This window comes from Oncorhynchus masou, unplaced genomic scaffold, assembly GCF_036934945.1.
Source record: "Oncorhynchus masou masou isolate Uvic2021 unplaced genomic scaffold, UVic_Omas_1.1 unplaced_scaffold_10878, whole genome shotgun sequence".
Taxonomy (NCBI): domain Eukaryota; kingdom Metazoa; phylum Chordata; class Actinopteri; order Salmoniformes; family Salmonidae; genus Oncorhynchus; species Oncorhynchus masou.
This window is the reverse complement of record NW_027000594.1, coordinates 800-8,481: the sequence shown is the minus strand read 5'-3', so window position 1 is coordinate 8,481 and position 7,682 is coordinate 800. Positions and strand designations below refer to the sequence as shown.

At 50.4% G+C, this 7,682-nt stretch overlaps 1 long non-coding RNA gene across 1 annotated transcript; it reads right to left on the bottom strand.

The window, feature by feature from the left end:
• Positions 1 to 4,805: 4,805 nt before the first annotated feature.
• On the bottom strand, positions 4,806 to 6,972 carry LOC135529082 (uncharacterized). Its single transcript, XR_010453649.1, has 3 exons — positions 6,938 to 6,972; positions 6,392 to 6,537; positions 4,806 to 4,916 (listed from the first exon to the last, which is right to left on the bottom strand). It is a non-coding gene; the product is annotated as an uncharacterized LOC135529082 (long non-coding RNA).
• Positions 6,973 to 7,682: the final 710 nt, after the last annotated feature.

Genomic DNA, 7,682 nt, shown 5'->3' with positions numbered 1-7,682 from the left:
ATGGTCAGTCCTGTATAGCCTCATAACATGGTTATAACTATAATGTTGATATCATGGATGGTCCTATATAGCCTCATAACATGGTTATAACTATAATGTTGATATCATGGATGGTCAGTCCTTGCATCCATAGCTCTATCCATGAATCTGATAGTGGTTGTATTTCTCCAGGCCCACATCCCTCAGCTTTTAACCAAAACAGAGTAGGGGTATCTGCTTTGTTATTGTTTCAATGAAGGATTCTAGCTTCAAGCCTACTCTTGAATTAAAAGGCAAATGAATCAGTCCAGGAGTAGCCTAGGCAACGGGTCCCATATCCTTCTTATTCGTGGCTGCTTGGTGCTACAGACAGATGCTCACCATGCCCAGAGTGGAGAAGAGAATGTGGACAAAGTCAGCAGCGCTAGGGTTCTGGATCTCTCCATTCAGCTTTCCCTGTAACAGAAAACGACCAATGGCGACGGTGCATACTCAGCACAAGAACCAATAAGGCACACATTCCAATTTTTTTTTTCAGTTCAGCAATAATGGGCTGTGTTGCAATCGGTACTGTAAGGCAGAGTTTCCCCAAACACACCCCCTAGGAAACTAAACCCCTGAGTTGTACGGAGTAATTCAACAGCATACTTTATTTGCAGGTACTATGATAATACCATTATGTCTGATTAATGACATGAAATTATAGAAAACCTGAGGTTAATTACACCAACACTTAGTTCAAGTGAACGTCTGACATCGTATGATTTTTGATAGGAGGTAAACACATACCAGCAGGTTGAATCCATACTTGATTTTCTGAAGACAGACGACAAACTCCTCCCAATGTGGCAGGTTGAATCCCAGTATAGAAACTCAAGCAAATCTGTTAAAAATATTTCTGCAGAGATCAGTCCTTTACCCTAGTGTTTCCTGGCCTCCAGCATTAAGTCAGTTGTGGTGTTCCCTCCATCAGTCCTTTACCCTAGTGTTTCCCTGGCCTCAGCATTAAGTCAGTTGTGGCCTCAGCATTAAGTCAGTTGTCACCTATAGCCTGATGCATCAGTACTTTACCCTAGTGTTCCTGGCCTCAGCATTAAGTCAGTTGTGGTGTTCAGTTGTGGTCCTTTACCTAGTGTTTCCTGGCCTCAACATTAAGTCAGTTGTGTTGTTCAAATGCATCAGTCCTTTACCCTAGTGTTTCCTGGCCTCAACATTAAGTCAGTTGTGTTGTTCACCTATAGCCTGATGAATCAGTACTTTACCCTAGTGTTTCCAACATTAAGTCAGTTGTGTTGTTCACCTATAGCCTGATGCATCAGTCTTTACCCTAGTGTTTCCTGGCCTCAGCATTAAGTCAGTTGTGGTATCTATAGCCTGATGCATCAGTTTTACCCTAGTGTTTCAACATTAAGTCAGTTGTGGTGTTCATCAGTCATCAGTTTACCCTAGTGTTTCCTGGCCTCAGCATTAAGTCAGTTGTGGTGTTCATCTATAGCCTGATGCATCAGTCCTTTACCCTAGTGTTTCCTGGCCTCAACATTAAGTCAGTTGTGGTGTTCACCTATAGCCTGATGCATCAGTACTTTACCCTAGTGTTTCCTGGCCTCAGCATTAAGTCAGTTGTGGTGTTCACCTATAGCCTGATGCATCAGTCCTTTACCCTAGTGTTTCCTGGCCTCAACATTAAGTCAGTTGTGGTGTTCACCTATAGCCTGATGCATCAGTCCTTTACCCTAGTGTTTCCTGGCCTCAGCAATAAGTCAGTTGTGGTGTTCACCTATAGCCTGATGCATCAGTACTTTACCCTAGTGTTTCCTGGCCTCAACATTAAGTCAGTTGTGGTGTTCATCTATAGCCTGATGCATCAGTCCTTTACACTAGTGTTTCCTGGCCTCGTGCTAATTTCCCGTCACTCATTGTCATGTTTGGCTCGACATTAACTGTAATGGAGTTGGCAAGAGCACAAACAGGTCTGGCACCAGGCTAACTGTCAACAAACAGGTCTGGGACCAGGCTAACTGGCTACAAACAGGTCTGGGACCAGGCTAACTGTCAACAAACAGATCTGGGACCAGGCTAACTGTCAACAAACAGGTCTGGGACCAGGCTAACTGTCAACAAACAGATCTGGGACCAGGCTAACTGTCAACAAACAGGTCTGGGACCAGGCAAACTGGCAACAAACAGGTCTGGGACCAGGCTAACTGGCAATAAACAGATCTGGGACCAGGCTAACTGGCTACAAACAGATCTGGGACCAGGCTAACTGGCAACAAACAGGTCTGGGACCAGGCTAACTGGCAACAAACAGATCTGGGACCAGGCTAACTGTCAACAAACAGGTCTGGGACCAAGCTAACTGTCAACAAACAGGTCTGGGACCAGGCTAACTGTCAACAAACAGGTCTGGGACCAGGCTAACTGTCAACAAACAGGTCTGGGACCAGGCTAACTGTCAACAAACAGGTCTGGGACCAGGCTAACTGGTCTGGGACAAACAGGTCTGGGACCAGGCTCTGGGTCTGGGACCAGGCTAACTGTCAACAAACAGGTCTGGGACCAGGCAAACTGGCAACAAACAGGTCTGGGACCAGGCTAACTGTCAACAAACAGATCTGGGACCAGGAACTAACAAACAGGTCTGGGACTGTCAACAAACAGGTCTGGGACCAGGCTAACTGTCAACAAACAGGTCTGGGACCAGGCTCTGTCAACAAACAGATCGGGACCAGGCTAACTGGCTACAAACAGATCGGGGTCCAGGCTAACTGGCTAGGTCTGGGACCAGGCTAACTGGCTACAAACAGGTCTGGGACCAGGCAAACTGTCAACAAACAGGTCTGGGACCAGGCTAACTGCAACAAACAGGTCTGGGACCAGGCTAACTGTCAACAAACAGGTCTGGACCAGGCTAACTGTCAACAAACAGGTCTGGGACCAGGCTAACTGGCTACAAACAGATCGGGGGACCAGGCTAACTGGCTACAAACAGGTCTGGGACCAGGCTAACAAACAGGTCTGGGACCAGGCTAACTGGCAACAAACAGATCTGGGACCAGGCTAACTGGCAACAAACAGATCTGGGACAACTGCAAACAAACAGATCTGGGACCAGGCTAACTGTCAACAAACAGGTCTGGGACAGGCTAACTGTCAACAAACAGGTCTGGGACCAGGCTAACTGGAACAAACAGGTCTGGGACCAGGCTAACTGTCAACAAACAGGTCTGGGACCAGGCTAACTGTCAACAAACAGATCTGGGACCAGGCTAACTGTCAACAAACAGGTCTGGGACCAGGCTAACTGTCAACAAACAGGTCTGGGACCAGGCTAACTGTCAACAAACAGATCTGGGACCAGGCTAACTGTCAACAAACAACAGATCGGGGACCAGGCTAACTGGCTACAAACAGGTCTGGGACCAGGCTAACTGGCAACAAACAGATCTGGGACAGGCTAACTGTCAACAAACAGGTCTGGGACCAGGCTACTGGGACCAGGCTAACTGTCAACAAACAGGTCTGGGACCAGGCTAACTGTCAACAAACAGATCGGGGACAGGCTAACTGGCTACAAACAGATGGGACCAGGCTAACTGGCTACAAACGGTTCAACCACAACTGGCTACAAACAGGTCTGGGACCAGGCAAACTGTCAACAAACAGGTCTGGGACCAGGCTAACTAGCAACAAACAGGTCTGGGACCAGGCTAACTGTCAACAAACAGGTCTGGGACCAGGCTAACTGGCAACAAACAGATCTGGGACCAGCAAACAAACAGTCTGGGACCAGGCTGACTGGGTCTGGGACCAGGCTAGCTGTCAACAAACAGGTCTGGGACCAGGCTAACTGGCAACAAACAGCTGTCAACAAACAGGTCTGGGACCAGGCTAACTGCAAACAAACAGATCTGGGACCAGGCTAACTGGCACAGATCTGGGACCAGGCTAACTGTCAGCAAACAGGTCTGGGACCAGGCTAACTGTCAACAAACAGGTCTGGGACCAGGCTAACTGTCAACAAACAGATCTGGGACCAGGCTAACTGTCAACAAACAGGTCTGGGACCAGGCAAACTGGCAACAAACAGGTCTGGGACCAGGCTAACTGGCAACAAACAGGTCTGGGACCAGGCTAACTGGCAACAAACAGATCTGGGACCAGGCTAACTGTCAACAAACAGGTCTGGGACCAGGCTAACTGTCAACAAACAGGTCTGGGACCAGGCTAACTGTCAACAAACAGGTCTGGGACCAGGCTAACTGTCAACAAACAGATCGGGGACCAGGCTAACTGGCTACAAACAGATCGGGGTCCAGGCTAACTGGCTACAAACGGTTCTGGGACCAGGCTAACTGGCTACAAACAGGTCTGGGACCAGGCAAACTGTCAACAAACAGGTCTGGGACCAGGCTAACTAGCAACAAACAGGTCTGGGACCTGGCTAACTGTCAACAAACAGGTCTGGGACCAGGCTAACTGGCAACAAACAGATCAGGACCAGGCTAACTGCAAACAAACAGATCTGGGACCAGGCTAACTGTCAACAAACAGGTCTGGGACCAGGCTAACTGTCAACAAACAGGTCTGGGACCAGGCTAACTGGCAACAAACAGGTCTGGGTCCAGGCTAACTGCCAACAAACAGGTCTGGGACCAGGCTAACTGCAAACAAACAGATCTGGGACCAGGCTAACTGGCAACAAAAAGGTCTGGGACCAGGCTAACTGTCAGCAAACAGGTCTGGGACCAGGCTAACTGGCTACAAACAGATCTGGGACCAGTGTTTCCCACGTTGATTGGAGATAAATTTGACTTAAATCACCATTTGGCTTTGAGCTTTTCTTCTTTTTTTCTTCTTGTTGTTCTTCTCTTCATTAGGAGCAGCTACTTTCCCCATGAAGAGCTCCAGTCGTTCAGCACATGGTTTAAAATTTCCTACACAGACTGATAATGTACGAACATCGAATGACTGAGAAACACTTTTAAATGTACTCTAAAATGTGTAGCTGGGAGTCCAAACAGAATTGCACTTAAAGTCTGGTATAACAGGATGGGGAACAGATGGCCTGGTTTAACCAGACATAACAATGCACTTAAAGTATGGTATAACAGGCTAGGGTCTGAGGTGAGGCTGAGTCAGAGGGTTAGGCTGAGTCAGAGGGTTAGGCTGAGTCAGAGGGTTAGGCTGGGTCAGAGAGGTTAGGCTGGGTCAGAGGGTGAGGCTGGGTCAGACGGTGAGTCTGGGTCAGACGGTGAGGCTGGGTCAGAGGGTTAGGGCTGAGCTGAGGGTTTAGGCTGAGTCAGAGGGTTAGGCTGGGTCAGAGGGTTAGGCTGAGTCAGGGGGACAGGCTGGAGTCAGAGGGTTAGGGCTGGGTCTGAGGGTGAGGAGGCTGGGTCTGAGGTGGGGGTCTGGAGGGTGAGGCTGAGTCAGAGGTGAGGCTGGGTCTGGGTGAGGCTGGGTCTGAGGGTGAGGCTGGGTCTGAGGGTGAGGCTGGGTCTGAGGGTGAGGCTGGGTCAGAGGGTGAGGCTGGGTCTGGGGTGAGCTATAGGGTGAGGCTGGGTCAGAGGGTGGGGGGCTGGAGGTGAGGCTGGGTCTGAGGTGGGTCTGGGGGTGAGACTGGGTCTGGGGGTGATGCTTGGTCTGAGGCTGGGGTTTGAGGGTGAGAGCTGGGTCTGAGGGTGAGGCTGGGGTCAGAGGTGAGGCTGGGTCTGAGGTGAGGCTGGAGTCTGGTGAGGCTGGGTCAGAGGGTGAGGGTGGGTCTGAGGGTGAGGCTGGGTCTGAGGGTGGGTCTGGGGTAGAGACTGGGTCTGGGGGTGATGCTGGGTCTAGGGGTGATGCTGGGTGCTGGGGGTGATGCTTGGTCTGGGGGTGATGCTTGGTCTGGGGTGATGCTTGGTCTGGGGGTGATGCTTGGTCTGGGGGTGAGACTGGGTCTGGGGGTGAGACTGGGTCTGGGGTGATGCTTGGTCTGGGAGGTGGGACTGGGTCTGAGGGTGAGGCTGGGTCTGAGGGTGATGCTTGGTCTGGGGTGTGAGGCTGGGTCTGAGGTGAGGCTGGGTCTGAGGGTGAGACTGGGTCTGAGGCTGGGTCTGAGGGTGAGACTGGGTCTGAGGGTGGGACTGGGTCTGAGGTGAGGCTGGGTCTGAGGCTGGGTCTGAGGGTGAGGCTGGGTCTGAGGGTGAGGCTGGGTCTGAGGCTGGGTCTGAGGGTGAGGCTGGGTCTGAGGGTGAGGCTGAGTCAGAGGGTGAGGCTGGGTCTGAGGGTGAGGCTGGGTCTGAGGGTGAGGCTGGGTCTGAGGCTGGGGGGTGACATGGTACTGACCACATTCCTCTCTGAGTGTCAGTGTATTTGGGGCTGAGGCTGGCGGTGAGGGTTAGGGTGTTGTGTTGGGTACAGACACAGTACTGACCACATTCCTCTCTGTGTCAGTGTATTGAGGCTGGGGTTGGCGGGGCTCTTGGTCTCTAGCTCCGTACTGCTGTAACCCTCCGTATACATCCGGACTGTGCAGGGGCTCCTGTAGTGGGCTGTAGACTGGAGGGGGAGGGAAGCTCTCTGGAAACACACACGGATAAAGACAGATCTCAACTTCCGGCATTAAACTCCATTGTTGTAGTGAAGCATAAAAGGAAAATCCTTGCCAACCTTCTCCAAACTCATTGGAGGAGAAAGTCTGAAGGAGAGACCTTGGCACCTCTCCTTTAATGCAAGGGAGTCAAGGAATGGAGGAATCAAGGACAAGATGAATTAAGGACAGGAGGAATCAAGGAAAGGTGGAGTCAAGGAAAGGAGGATCAAGGAAAGGTGGAATCAAGGAAAGGAGGAATCAAGGACAGGAGGAATCAAGGAAAGGAGGAATCAAGGACAGGAGGAATCAAGGAAAGGAGGAATCAAGGACAGGAGGAATCAAAGATTTGACGCCTTGTAAACTTTTCAGACAAAGCTAAAGACTGACCATAGTCCCTGCCATTTCTGTTGTTGTACACCGGGCGGTGCGGTCAGGAGGGAGGAGGGGTCCTCTCCTGCAGCATCATGGGAGGAGCAGGACCAATGGGCCAGAAGCCATTCCCATTCGCCTGTTGACCGATGATGTTCTCCATATTACTCCTGAGAAAGAGAGAGGTTTAGGGTGTGTGTGTGTGTGTGTGTGTGTGTGTGTGTGTGTGTGTGTGTGTGTGTGTGTGTGTGTGTGTGTGTTCTGATGTCGTACTGGTGTCTGCTTGGTTTCTCTCGAGTTCAGGAGGAGGAGCAGTAGCACTGTGTTGGACAGCCCTGTCCAGGTCTTCTCTGATATGCTCTGCCTAAAGGAACAGACAGACAATCTCCTATTTACACAGGTTGGTCTCATTAAGACACTGCTAGGTGACAACAGGTGGAGAATTAGCACTGTGTTGGACAGCCTTGTCCAGGTCTCTGATGGGTTCTGCCTAGAGGGACAGACAGCACCATTCGGTCTCGGGATACTTATACACTACACCACTACATCCAGGGGATGGAATAGAGGTTGAGGAGGAACTCATGGAGCACAGGTCCCACAATGTGAAATCATTTTGACATGACTAAATACATAAATGGTACTATGAGCTGAAATCTTGCTATTTTCACAGTGGTGAAATTTTCATTCTAAGTGATTTTTTATTTTTATTTTTTAGCTAATTCCAGCCCTGATTATCCAAGATATCCTCCTACCAAAAGGTTAA